We start from the raw sequence: 13,375 nt of genomic DNA on the forward strand, positions 1-13,375 counted from the left end.
TTCTGAGAGCCAAACTTTTGCATGCTTGCCCTCAATCCACCTCTTGGTTTACTGTGCTATTCAGTTCCTAGATTATTCTCTAGTATTCTGTCAATTAATATTTACATCCCTAGACTGCCATTTTAAGCCACATCCCCATTTATAAACCAGTTGTTACTCACTCTTTGTTACCATCCAGTCTAAACATTTCCACACTTTTACAGTACAGCTAAGTAAAACTTCTACATACATTAAAAATTAGTAGTCCATCACTATCCTCCTCTTATCTCCTTTAAGAATCCACCACCTACCACCAGGTCATTAAGATATTTTCCTACAATTTCTTCTAGAATCTTCATGGTTCCTGCCTTCATTTTAGGTTTTGGAAACGTTTTGATAAATGAGTGATAGTATTTTTGGTTCTTCAAGTTGCATTTGGCAGGTCTCCAGAACAATATTAAACCCTTCAAATAAGGAACATATTATTGCTTTTAAAGAAATGTATGCTCTACAGTTATAATTCACATCATATATCAAAGGTTTTCATATGAGTCTAGAGCATTATAGATGTTGAGAGAGGTTTAATTATTTGCATATGGAAAGGCCAGGACTCAGCAATAATTTTGGGAAGGTAAAAAGAATTTATTTATGACCAGCCAGGCTCGGGGAGCTTCTCATCCAAAACCCAAGCCCGGAATAAGATTTTTGAGTTCATTTTATACAAAGGTAGAGTTCAGTGGTCCTTTGTTTTAGTGTTCAATAAGTTTGAATTAACATATACCCCCCACATTCTAGGTATGCTTTTAGCATGAACTTCATACATTCCATGTAAGCTTTTAATACATTTGGTTTGCATTCTTCTTGAATATTTCAAGTTTATAGAATTTTCATTGCTTGTTTTTCGGGGACTGGAATTGTTGCCATGGTTACCAAGGGCAGGGCTGCAGCTCTTACTGTCTGACACACACCGTGCAGGTTATCTACAAAGAGACGAACACCCCTCATGCATAGCCTATATCAATACATGTTCATTCATTATATTTTAAAATTTAAAACAAAGTTCAGATATTATTACACTATAAACATTATAGTATTTACAGAACCCTAAAGGTGACATATTAATCAAAATTTATATTCCCAACAAATCAAAAACAATTTTTTAAAATTAATTTTATGTTTAAAGAAGCTTCAGATTACATAAATGTTACAGAAAAAAATACAAGGGATTCCCATATGTCGCACTCCCTCCCCTTCCCACACTTTCCCACATCAACAACATCCCTCATTAGTGTGGTACATTTGTTACAGTTGATGAACACATATTGAAGCATTGCTGTTAACCATGGATTACACTTTATATTATAGTTTACACACTGTCCAGCACAATTTTGTAGGTTATGACAAAATATACAATGGCCTATATCCGCCATTGCAATGTCATGCAGGACAACTCCACTGTCCTGAAAATGCCCCCATATTACATCTATTCTTCCCTCTCCCATCCATCAGAATCAGGTGGCTACTGCCCAAACTTTTTTAGTTTTCTTTCAGTCCTTATCCATCTGGTGACATAGTTATGAGTTTTCTTTCAGTCCTCATTCACCTGGTGACATAATTTTACAGGACTGTAGCCATGTTGTAGATGCAGTTTTATATTAGATTTTTAGATTTTTTTCACGTTATAACAAATGCCTATGTGTCTTCATATTACTTTAAAAATATAATATTAGTTTAAATGGCTATATCTCTTTAGATATTTAGCTTTTTACATTATAAGTAGAATTTCAATGGATATTTTTAACATTTATTTTTCACTCTCTTGGTCCTTACCACTTAAAATTATTTTCAAAATATAAATGCTTAATAAGTAATCAAATCCCATCTCTTACTAAATAACTGGAACAGTCAGTCCATCAGAGGTCAAACATGCTCGTCTCCTGACCTACCCACTTTCACACCAGCTATTTTCAATAACTTCAAATGAAAAATAAACCAAAGTATTCTACTTGATAAAAATAATACACTGCATAAATATGCCCAAATTCCTCTAGTAACCAAGAATTCAATTTTTTAAAAATGAAGTAATGTTTTTTTCCTTAGATTGCAAACATGTTTTCTATAAAAATTATATATTGATGGGCAATACTCTGTTAAGCAAGGTAAAGAAAAGGTAGTGAAAACATAAGAAACCTCAGCAAAGAAAAGGAAACTATAAAACTGAAGTAAATTTTAGTACAGAAAGAATTCATTATCTGTAAAATTCACTGAATGGTTTTAAGAGAATAATGGAGATGGGGAAGAGTCAGTGAACTTAAAAGTAAATCAACAGATCTCTTATATTATTTAATGTAACATTTGTGTGATCTATGTATCTTTTAAAGAAAGACAATAATAAAATATTTTTTAAAAATCTAAAATCAATAGAAATTCTCAAATCTGAGAGAAAAAAAATATATTTGAGAAAATGAACAGCACCTCAGGGACCTGTGAGACAATTTCTAATGATGTAAGATTTGGGAAGTTTCCTAGAAGAGAGAGAGAATGGGACAGAAACATAGCATAATAGCCTGAAAATGACTCGATTTGGGGACAGATATAAATTTAGAGATTAAAGTTTAGCAAAACCCAAACTGGATGAATTTGGAAACAACAAAGCCTACCAGAGCATAAGCGTCAAACTGGTGCCAACCTAAGATAAAGACAAAATCTTGAGGGTAGCCAGGAAAAACCCAGACGTATTATAAACTGGGGAAAACTGATTTGTTAGAAACCGTGGAGACCAGAAGACCGTTTCACTGTATCATTAAAGCTTACCAGAAGAAAAAAAACCAAACTGACCAACCATCAAAAAGTCTCCCACCCAGACTTTTATATTCAGCAAAGCATAAAGTATGTAAGTGTAAGTAAAACAAAGATTTAGAGGGAAAAAACAAAAAGGAATTGGTGGTCTCGGCAGAGATGAGCGCCCCCGAGGCCGACGCTGGAGGTGTTCGTGCCCAGGCTCCCCTCCTGGGCCCTCGCCCCCTCCTCCGCCCCAGGCCACTGGGAAACCGAAGGGGAGGGGAGGGACCCAGCAGAGGACAGCAGCCCCGCGACAGATGGGATGACAAAGGCCGGGGCTGCTCAGAAAGCGCCGGAGGCTGAGGAACAGTTGTTGAACTGCTGACAGCCGCACCCCGACCACGCATCCCGCGGGCGGAAGGAGCAGGGCGGGCAGGAGCCCCCGGAGCCGCCCCCAGGGCACGCGGCGCCGCGAGCCTGACGGAGCGCCCCGGCGTCTAACGACGCGGCAACCGCCTCTGGGCCCCGCGTGGGGTGGGGGTGGGGGTGGGGGCGACTCGTTGCGCAAAGACCCTCGGCTGGGGCTGTTGCCCAGAGCCCGCTGGGGGCAGAGCTGGCGGGGAGGAGGAGCCTTAAGCGCCCCGGCGTGGGACGCGAGCTCCGGAGCTGGGCGGGCCGCAGGGTGCGGTCTCGCAGCGCAGCCACCCGGGCGCTGGTTGCACTAACCAGGTGAGTGCTGCAGTCGGCCAGGCACTTGTCACGTGGACAGGATCAGCGCCCCAGTAAGCTGAATTTCGCACCCCTTCTCTTGCGCCCATTCAGGCCCCTCCCAAGCAGCCTGGGATTGTTTAAAAACAAACAAACAAAAAACCAAAACCCTTCGAAGGTTAATGATACCGGAGAAATTGCAATCTCCAAGAATGCATGAGTTGCATGAGAAATGGTAAATATAATTGAATATTCATTCTTAAATTCATTCTCACGCATATGGCTACTTAAAGCATCGTCATAATATTGTCTTGTGTGGTTTATTACATACGCAGATGTAGCTCGTAGAACAAATATAACAATGGCAGGGGATTAAATATACCTATATAATTAAAAGGTTTCTATATTTTAGTAGAAATGGTCTAAGGTCAACTCTTATTAGGTGGCAAAAAGTTGAAGTTGTATAATTCCATCCCGCGATCAGCCACTAGAAAATAATGCAAAGAAGTATGGATTGAAAAACAACAGACATTAAAATGAAATTCTGAAAATATTTAAATCATCCAAAAGAAGGGTGGAATTTAAAAAACAGAAAGAACAGGCACAAAAGTATTTATAAAATGCTATAGTTGAATCCAACTACATCAATACATGGATTAAATGTTGATGGACTGAAAAAAAATGATGACTCTCCGCCCATAAAGCAGGGGAGCTGGGGTAGGCTTGTGCCCAAGGCAGACTGCGGGGTGAACTTACACCATTTTTGTGGGGGACATCCTTGACCTGAGACGTCTGGCTGCGGTGTTGGTGCCCATCCTACTTAGAAGCGTTATTTTCAGCCTGCACGGAGTGCGCAGTTTGAGGTGAAGGCCCTGGGGAGGGAGGAGGCTCCCTCTGAACACAGAACCTTCAGGTGTCAGGGAGGCGGATGCTTTGTACAGCATCAGGAGCACAGGCAGAGGGCCTCTTCCCTAACACACTGGTCTGTCAGCTCTTCCATAAAGAAACTCTCCAGCTTGATCTCATGCCTGATTTTTCTGAAGTAACTGCTTTTTGGTGGCAGTTGAAGGGAGGGCTCCTGTCCCAAGAGGGCCTCTCCAAATTCTAGCTCCAGGGTGAGGGGGAAGCAGAGGACTGAGAGTGTGAATTCAGTCTGTGGAATCCCTGGAGTTAAAACGGTATCCTGTGTTGTTTCATATCTGTGGGGATTCATAGAGCTGTACTATATGCCACATGGGCTCTGCTTAGAGCATCACTAATGAATTATAATGCAACTGCTCTATGGGATTTCATGATCATAGTACTTAGCTATACACTTCATTTTTTAAAAAATTACATCTTATTTGAGAGGTCTTTGGTGCATATCTGCCTGTTCTCTTTTTTCCTTCCAGGTCTACTTGCTCTACTTCTCTGTTTTAAAATGGGCTGATCTAAAGTAATTTAATATTTGCTCTAACTTGTAGGTGGATTTGGCCAATGGGGAGCCAAGCAGGGGATTGGTGGGGAAAAGGAGGGTGAGATCTGGATATTTTTTTCCCCCAGATTTTCTTTCTGTTGGCTTGTCTCAGGCTGCTGCCACCTTTGCAGTCCTTTCTCCAGAACCTGCCCCCAGGAGGTGCTTTCCCTACCAGCTCTTTACATCTTTGGAATTAATCACTTTATTAAATCCTCCATGAATAATCATAATTAAAGTATGTACCATGTGTTTTCTCCCAGAACCACAAATGATACAAAGACAAATTGGAAAATGTCTCTGTTCTCAGTTTTCTACCCTTAGTACCCTCTATCCATGTTTTACTTATGTGGACCACATACAAGATGATCAGCCAAGCACTTGGCTATGTTATCACATCCCAAAAGTCTGTCAATCAAAAATATCATGTGAATTTTTGTTTTCAGTTAACTTTTGCCTTGTTATTGATATTTCTGTTTGCTTATATGTATCTACCCTATGTTTATATGGATAGACTTTTAAAATAATATACCTATAAAGAAAAAAATTCAAGAACTTCTTCAAGAACTTTCACTCCCACTTCCTTGCACAGTGTTTGGAATGTATTGGAGAAATTGTAAATATTGAGTGAGTGAATAAATGAAGAAGTAAATAACTCCAATTAGTTGTAAGTAGTTTGTGGACTTTGATTTTTACAATATGTGTTTATCTCCAACTATCTCATCCACTGTGATTATTAGTAAAAGAAGCAAGAAATGTTAAGTAAAACAGTCTGAAAGTACTCATATTGCCTTGTCTGTGGAATTCCCCTAAGGCAATTAATCCTGTGTGGAAAAGTCAGGGGACCATTAAACTCTTAGATTGGAGATCACTGAGTTATAAATTACTTGCTAGAGAGAGACTGGGAAAAATTGAGTGGAAAGTAATTGAATTGCCTTGTTTGAGCCTAATGGCCCTGTTAGACGAAACTTCTAGGAAGAAATTCCAAGAACAAAGGCTTTGGTATATGTCCTAGGAGAGAGAGGGGTATATGATTGATGTTTATAAACTCTTTATGTGTTTATTATATTTAGTGATTTATTAAATTTTGCATCACACTTGTATTTGTAGATTACGCACTCTTTGGTCATTGTGCATTATTTTCAGAATCTTTGGATTTTAATTTGCCAAGTCTGACTTCAGATTTTTCAAAGAAATCTATATTGAAATTATAGATAGCCTGCATTTTCCCCTTATTGGTGCTTTCTCCTTTAAGTTTTATTATCAGTATTACAATATGCTGATGAAATATATTTTTTTGGCCCTGGATTAATTTATACAATCTAGGTATTATATATTCCTTAACACTTGGGGTGGCATATCATGTAGATGTATCTTCTCCGGTACCTTGGATGTGATAGTTGGGGAAAGAATTATTAGATTCACCTTCATGGTGAATCCCCATTCCTGGATTCTAATTTTTCTTGGGTTCACACTTTATTTCATCATTGGCTAAATAAAGCATGGAGTAGTCATCTTTGAATGATTCCTTTCTTTAATCCTCAGCATCTAATCCGTCAGCCAGTCATGTTGACTCTACCACCAAAACACTTCACATTCTCTCCACTTCCAAATGCTCTGTAGAAGCCACAAATTATATCTTACTTGGACATTGGAAACATTTCTTAACTGGCTTCACTCTTCCATTTTTGTTTCCCTATAATTTATTCCTTGATATAAATAAATAAGATTGTGTTGTTCTCCTGCTTAAAGTATGATGTTATTGCTTTCAGATATGTGCTGCCTGTCCTGGGGGCAATTTATATGCTGCACGAATGATGAAGGCTAGGCCAGGTGACTTGCTCTTGTAAAAGAATTATGAGTCACTAAGTGTGAGTCAAAAGGATGTGTGCACCCTGGGCAAACACTTTAAGAATCAGCTCCTGTTACAATGCTCAAGGTTCCTGTTTGGTAGATGCTAAGCCACATGGGGACCTTGAACTTTAAGAGAGCATAGGAAAGGTAGCTTTAATTTTCTAGCTCCTAACCTGAAGGTAAGAAAATTACAAGGCATTTGAAAACAAGAAATGTGAGCCATTCTCAATTATCTTCCACAGTAAACTGTAAAAAAAAAAAAAAAAAAAAGAAAAGCATTATAGATTACAGGTAGAATAATCTGGATATATGGGGTGAACTAAAATGGTGCAAAGGAGTTTTTCACTAATTAGATTCTAACAATTGCCAGGATAATTTATTCCTCATTTTCTCAAACTCATCAGTTATCTCCCAGTTTCAGAAAAATGGGCAAGTCCCACTTAAAAGCCCTTAACAATTTTTGCTTTTGTCTAAATGGCATTACTGATGTATTTCCCTTTAGGATTACTTAAATTTTCTTTAAGGATCAAATAAATACTTGAGATGAAAATTCATTAAGAAGGGTTTGCTGCAGCAGAATGACTACTGATCATAGGCAGAATGAAAGAAACAAGGCATTCTCTGGATGGTGTATGTGTTCTGAACAGTACAGGTTTACACTTTAAGCAGGAGGTGTTTGAGAAGGAACTATGATTCTTTCAGTAATTGAGAATAAATTATATTTTTGCTTTATTTGGAGTTCTGCAACACAAAAATATTGTATTTGATATTACTTCCATTTTTTATTAAGATGACTTACAAAGGAATATAATTTATGTATATTTATAAATATATACATATATACATAAATCTATACTGACATTCTTCCTTGAGGAGCAGGAAAAGAAGACATTATAGTCGGCTTTAACATCATCTATGGTTAGACAGGGAAAATAAAACCTCTAAATTAAGAACTAACTAACATCTCTCACTTTAATGGCATCCTGTTTTTAGAAAAAATATTTGCGTAAGTACAAAAAATGTTTCCTTTGTAAAAACCACACCTGCAATTGCCACTATAATACATATATTTTTGTAGTGATTTTTAATCTGTGGCACAGATGAAGGACAGAATAATTCAGTATAGTTAGCTAAAACCTCACTTATCCCAAGAAATTACAATTTAAGAGATAAAAGATGAATATAAATTACGTTTTATTGTTTCTGAAATGTGTTATTCCAATGATTACTTCTATATCACAGCATAGGTGGAGTCTGCAAAACACTGAAAAAGTGAATCTTGGAAACACTATATGAAAATTTTAGGCTCTAATTTTCCTTCAATTTCTACGTCATATAAATCATGCATGGTGTGATTTGTTCTGAGTTTTGAGTGTCAACCTCATGTACTAGTTTGACATGTTTTTTTATGGTAGTTTCCATCTAACACTGTGCTATTCAATTATTCATGGTTTTGGCACTTAGGGTTAGAAAAAAGTGGTTTTCCAGAGATGCTCTGCCAAAGTGGAAAATCAGATGAGGAGGTCTTCTGGAGTTGCTGAACCACCACTTTGATGTACATCTACCAGAAAACAACTCTTTGCCATATGAAAGAAGGTATGTAGTAATACTGGAAGTTTATGGTCCATAGCGTGAGCTAGACCTATCAGTGCATATTTTCTTGGTGATTTAAATTATTTACTGGAATGTAATATTCTTTAAGTTTTATTAGAGACCTGAAACAGGCTGTGATTTATATAATCTTAATGGCATTTTATTTTATTTATTCATGTTTTTTCTATTTTTTTAATGTTACATTAAAAAAATATGAGATTATCATATACCCCTAACCCCCCTCACCCCACTCCTCCACCCATAACAACAACCTCCTCCATCATCATGAGACATTCATTGCATTTGGTGAATACATCTCTGAGCACCGCTGTACCTCATGGTCAATGGTCCACACCATAGCCCACACTCTCCCACAGTCCACCCAGTGGGCTATGGGAGGACATACAGTGTCTGGTAACTATCCTTGCAGCACCACCCAAGACAACTCCAACCTCCGAAAATGCCCCACATCACATCTATTCCTCCCAATCCCTACCTCCAGCAGCCACCATGGCCACTTTCTCCACACCAATGCCACATTTTCTTGGATTAGTAATCATTATAGTTCATGAATAGAATATTAGTAAGTCTCCTCTAATCCATTCTCTATTCCTCTATCCTGTGGACCCTAGAATGGCCATGTCCACTCCACATCTATATCAAGAGGGGCCTTAGATTCCACATGAATGCTGGATGCAATTCTCCTGGTTTCAGTTGTAGGCACTCTTGGCTCCCTGGTGTGGTGGTTGACCTTCTTCACCTCCATGTTAGCTGAGTGGGGTAAGTTCAATAAAAAAGAGGGTAGGAGCTGCAAGTCTGTTGAGGCCCAGGGCCTGGCTATCACATGTTCAGTCCAGAGATTGAGGTCCCCTGGTATACACTAAACACCAGCACCAACTGCAGATCTGTTAAAAGTAACAGGAGAGGCTTGTGGACAAAGATTACATCTGAGTCCAGTTCTATCACACAGAAACACAAACTCCAAAGTAGGGCCAACTGACATGGCACTGAACTCCATTTGCCATGACCATAGAACCTGTGGGTCTCTGCAGCCCTCAGGGGAACCAGTACCTGGGGTTGCATCTACTTTTAACTGTCTCTGGGACTCTGCTCAGGTGTGCATAAGGGCAACCCCTCTGATAAACTCCTGGCTCTTTTTGGAGACTCATAGACATATAAACTAATTTGTCCTTTCCATTTCCAACTTTTCTTCAGGTCAAAAAGCAATTTTAACTCCTGGTATTATATGTAGACTGAGATATTCTGCTGGTCCGAGTTTACCCTTTTATTCAAGGTCATTTTCTAGTTACATCATCAGCTGGTGCTTGGTAGTAATCCCTCATCACCAGGGAGGCTCATCCCTGGGAGTCATGTCCCACGCTGGGGGGAAGGCAATGAATTTACATGCTGAGCTTGGCTTCGAGACTGGCCACATTTGAGCAACACGGAGGGTCTCAGGAGGGAACTCTTAGGCACACTGCAGCTCTAGGCCTTGCTCTTATTTCAGGTACACAGGCTTACAAGCATAGTCATTAGTATCAAGGGTTCATTGTTGGACCTTCCTTCTTTTTTGGTCTTTGCTGTTGCACTTGGGGATTGTTGCTATTCCTTTAGGGACTGGGATAGAGCTCTCCTGGCTAGGAACTCAGCACTCCCTCAGTTGTTAAATCCAAACATTTTTATGTACCCTGGACATATGCCCTGGAGAACTCCCTGCCAACCATGTGTCCCCTGTCAATAACATCCCACACCAGTATTCCTCCCCTACCATTGTTGAACCTCTCTGTGATCCAAAACTTCTTAAAAATTGAGGCCCAATATATTGCCAGATTCCATTAATAGTAAAATGGAATATAGTGATGAGTTTAAAGGTTAGATATAGAATACATATTCATTTAGCAAAATTAAGGTAAAAATAAATTGGGGTATCAAGAAATTTAAAAATGGAAAAGCTTTGTTTTTGATGTTTTGCCTTCCATCACTGCAGTAAGTGTTGGCCTGTATGCAAATTGGCAAGGCAACTTTTTCATCTTTTCCTCAGTGTCTACGTCCTTTCTTTTTTCTTTTTTTTCCCTAATTATTAAGCTTATCTTCACAGAAGGTATAGATCACAGTAATTTATATATACAATATACAGGACTCCCACATAGCCAACATAAAACCCGTTTCCCTTCCACAGCAATAATCTTTTTACATGTTCATATTATATTTACTGAACCTGAGGATATAGATATTTAGACAATAGCTTTCAATCAAGGTAACATTTGGGTTTACATTGTGGTTTATATTTTAGACTATGCAATTTTCTAAAGTTTTAGTTATCTTATGATCTACATTATGATTTACATTTTAGCCTATCAGCCCGTATACATTTTTTGGAGTAATTTAACATGTCTTATTCCATCCTTGCATAATCTTGTGGAACACTTCTATTGCCCACACAGTTATATTGATTCCATGTATTCAACACCTGTTTCCCCCTCCCTTCAAGGCCCACAGTGATAGTCAATCTTCATTGCTTGAAGGGCCATGTTCAGAGATACTTGCAACTGTGTTAAAGGCTTGACATGCTCAACTGCCCTAATGCACTGGGAGCCACCATTTCTCTTGAGAGATACAATTCCCTCTACTTGAGAACATCATTCACTCTCATTATATGATTCTCTGTCCAATGATATAAACCACTATGGCAAAATGAGCACTCATACACACCCAAGAAGCCTGTCCTGTGTTAGATTATCCACTTTAAGCATCTTAAACAGGTAACCTTCCTTATTATATTTTTGAAAAAGTTTTCTCAGCATTATGCTCTCAACCAAATACCTGACAATCTTCTATGACCATATGTTCCCCCACCCTCCCCCCCAATTTCTTGGGCAATATTACCCATCCGCCCATCCCTAGCCCCCCTCAAGCCCGCAAAGCCCCACCCAAAAGCAACCCTATTCTCCCATTTTATCCCTTCCTTGTACACATACTTACCTCCAGCTTATCAAAGATTTCACCCATGTAGGTGTCAGCTTGCATCCTTCCGATACCTCCAATTTCCTTTAAGCCTATCTTCCAGTCTCTAGCTCTCTGAGGCAGCTTGGTTTACTTATTTCATATCATTGAGGTCATGTAGTACTTGTCCTTCAATGCCTGGGTTGCTTCACTCAACATAAGGTTCTCAAGATTCATTCATATTATTACATGTGTTTGTAGTGTATTTGTTCTTAAAGCTGAGTAGTATTCCATTGTATGTATATACCACATTTTTTTTTTATCCATTCATCTGTTGTTGGGCATGTGGGTTGACTCCAACTTTTGGCGATAGTGAACAATGCTGCTGTGAACATTGGTGTGCATATATCGGTTTGTGTCCTTGTTTTCTGTTCTACTGGGTATATACCCAGTAATGGAATTGCTGGGTCATATGGCAAATCCATAACTAGTTTTTTGAGAAACTGCCAAACTGTCCTCCAGAATGGCTGGATCTTTCCCACCAGCAGTGGTTGTGTTTTCCCATTTCTCCACATCCTCTCCAGCATTTGTAGTCTTCTGTTTTTTTCATAGCCAACAATCTTATGGGAGTAAGATGGTATCTCATTGTAGTTTTGATTTCCATTTCCTTAATAGCTAGAGATTTGGAGCATTTTTTCATGTGATTTTTAGCCATTTATATTTCTTCTTTGGAGAAGTGTCTGTTTAAATCTTTTTCCCATTTTTTAAATGGGCTTTTTTTTTTTTGGAGATATATGAGTTCTATATATATGCAAGATATGTCTCCTATCAGATATATGGTTACCAAATATTTTCTCCCATTGTGTAGGCTCTCTTTTCACTTTCTTGACAAACTCCTTTGAGGTGCAGAAGGCTTTAATTTTGAGGAAGTCCCATTTATCTATTTGCTCTTTTGCTTCTCGTGCTTTTGGTGTGAAGTTCATGAAACCATTTCCTATTACAGGGTCCTGTAGATGTTTCCCTACACTGCTTTCAAAAGTCTTTATGGACTTGGCTCTTATATTTAGATCTTTGATTCATCTTGAGTTTATTTTTGTATAAGGTGTGAGTTGGTAATCCTCTTTCATTCTTTTACATATGGATATCCAGTTCTCCAGGCACCATTTGTTGAATAGGCCATTCTCTGCCAGTTGGGAGGGTTTGGTGGCTTTATCGAATATTATATGACTATATATATGAGGATCTATATAAGAACTCTCAATTCGGTTCCATTGGTCAGTGTGTCTCTCCTTATGCCAATACCATGCTGTTTTCACTACTGTAGCTTTGTAGTATGTTTTGAAGTGAGGTAGCGTGATTCCTCCAATTTCTTTTTTTTTTTTTTTTCAATATGTCTTTGGCTATTCAGGACCTCTTTCCTTTCCAAGTAAATTTCATAGTTAGCTTTTCTAGTTCCTAAAAGAATGCTGTGTTGATTTTTATTGGGATTGGATTGAATGTGTAGATCAGTTTGGTAGGATATACATCTTAATAATATTTAGTCTTCCTATCCATGAAAAGGGAATATTCTTCCATTTATTTAGGTCTTCTTTGATTTCCTTGAACAGCGTTGTGTAGTTCTCTCTGTATAAGTTTTTTTTTTTACATCTTCACTTAAATTTATTCCTAGGTATTTGATTTTTTAATTTAATATTTTAAATGGAATTTGTCACTTGATTTCCTCCCAAGCTTGCTCATTATTGGTGTACAGAAATGCTACTGATTTTTGTGCATTGATATTATAACCTGTGACATTACTAAACTCATTTATGAGTTCTAGAAGCTTTGTTGTAGACCTCTCAGGGTTTTCTATGTATAGGATCGTGTCATCTGCAAAGAGTGAAATTTTGGCTCCTTCCTTTCCAATTTGAATGCCTTTTATATCTGGTTCTAGCCTCAATGCTCGAACAAGTACTTCTAAGACAATGTTAAATAGAAGAGGTGATAGTGGGCATCCTTGTCTTGTTCCTGATCTTAGAGGGAAAGATTTTAGGATTTCACCATTGTAAAAAATGTTGGCTGTGG

At 38.3% G+C, this 13,375-nt stretch overlaps 1 protein-coding gene across 5 annotated transcripts in view; it reads left to right on the forward strand.

Moving 5' to 3' along the window:
• Positions 1–13,375, forward strand: part of LOC131275579 (CUB and sushi domain-containing protein 1-like) — a 322,424-nt gene that overhangs the window by 23,970 nt on the left and 285,079 nt on the right. For 3 of the 5 annotated variants that reach the window (XR_011647208.1, XM_071211297.1, XM_071211295.1), the window contains exon 4: positions 8,240–8,371. The gene's annotated coding sequence lies outside the window, so the exon portion shown is untranslated. Of the gene's footprint in view, positions 1–3,204; positions 3,490–8,239; positions 8,372–13,375 lie in introns of those variants that run through there. The other 2 variants (XR_011647209.1, XM_071211296.1) reach the window with 1 other exon arrangement.

Source organism: Dasypus novemcinctus, chromosome 23 (genome assembly GCF_030445035.2).
Source record: "Dasypus novemcinctus isolate mDasNov1 chromosome 23, mDasNov1.1.hap2, whole genome shotgun sequence".
NCBI lineage: Eukaryota > Metazoa > Chordata > Mammalia > Cingulata > Dasypodidae > Dasypus > Dasypus novemcinctus.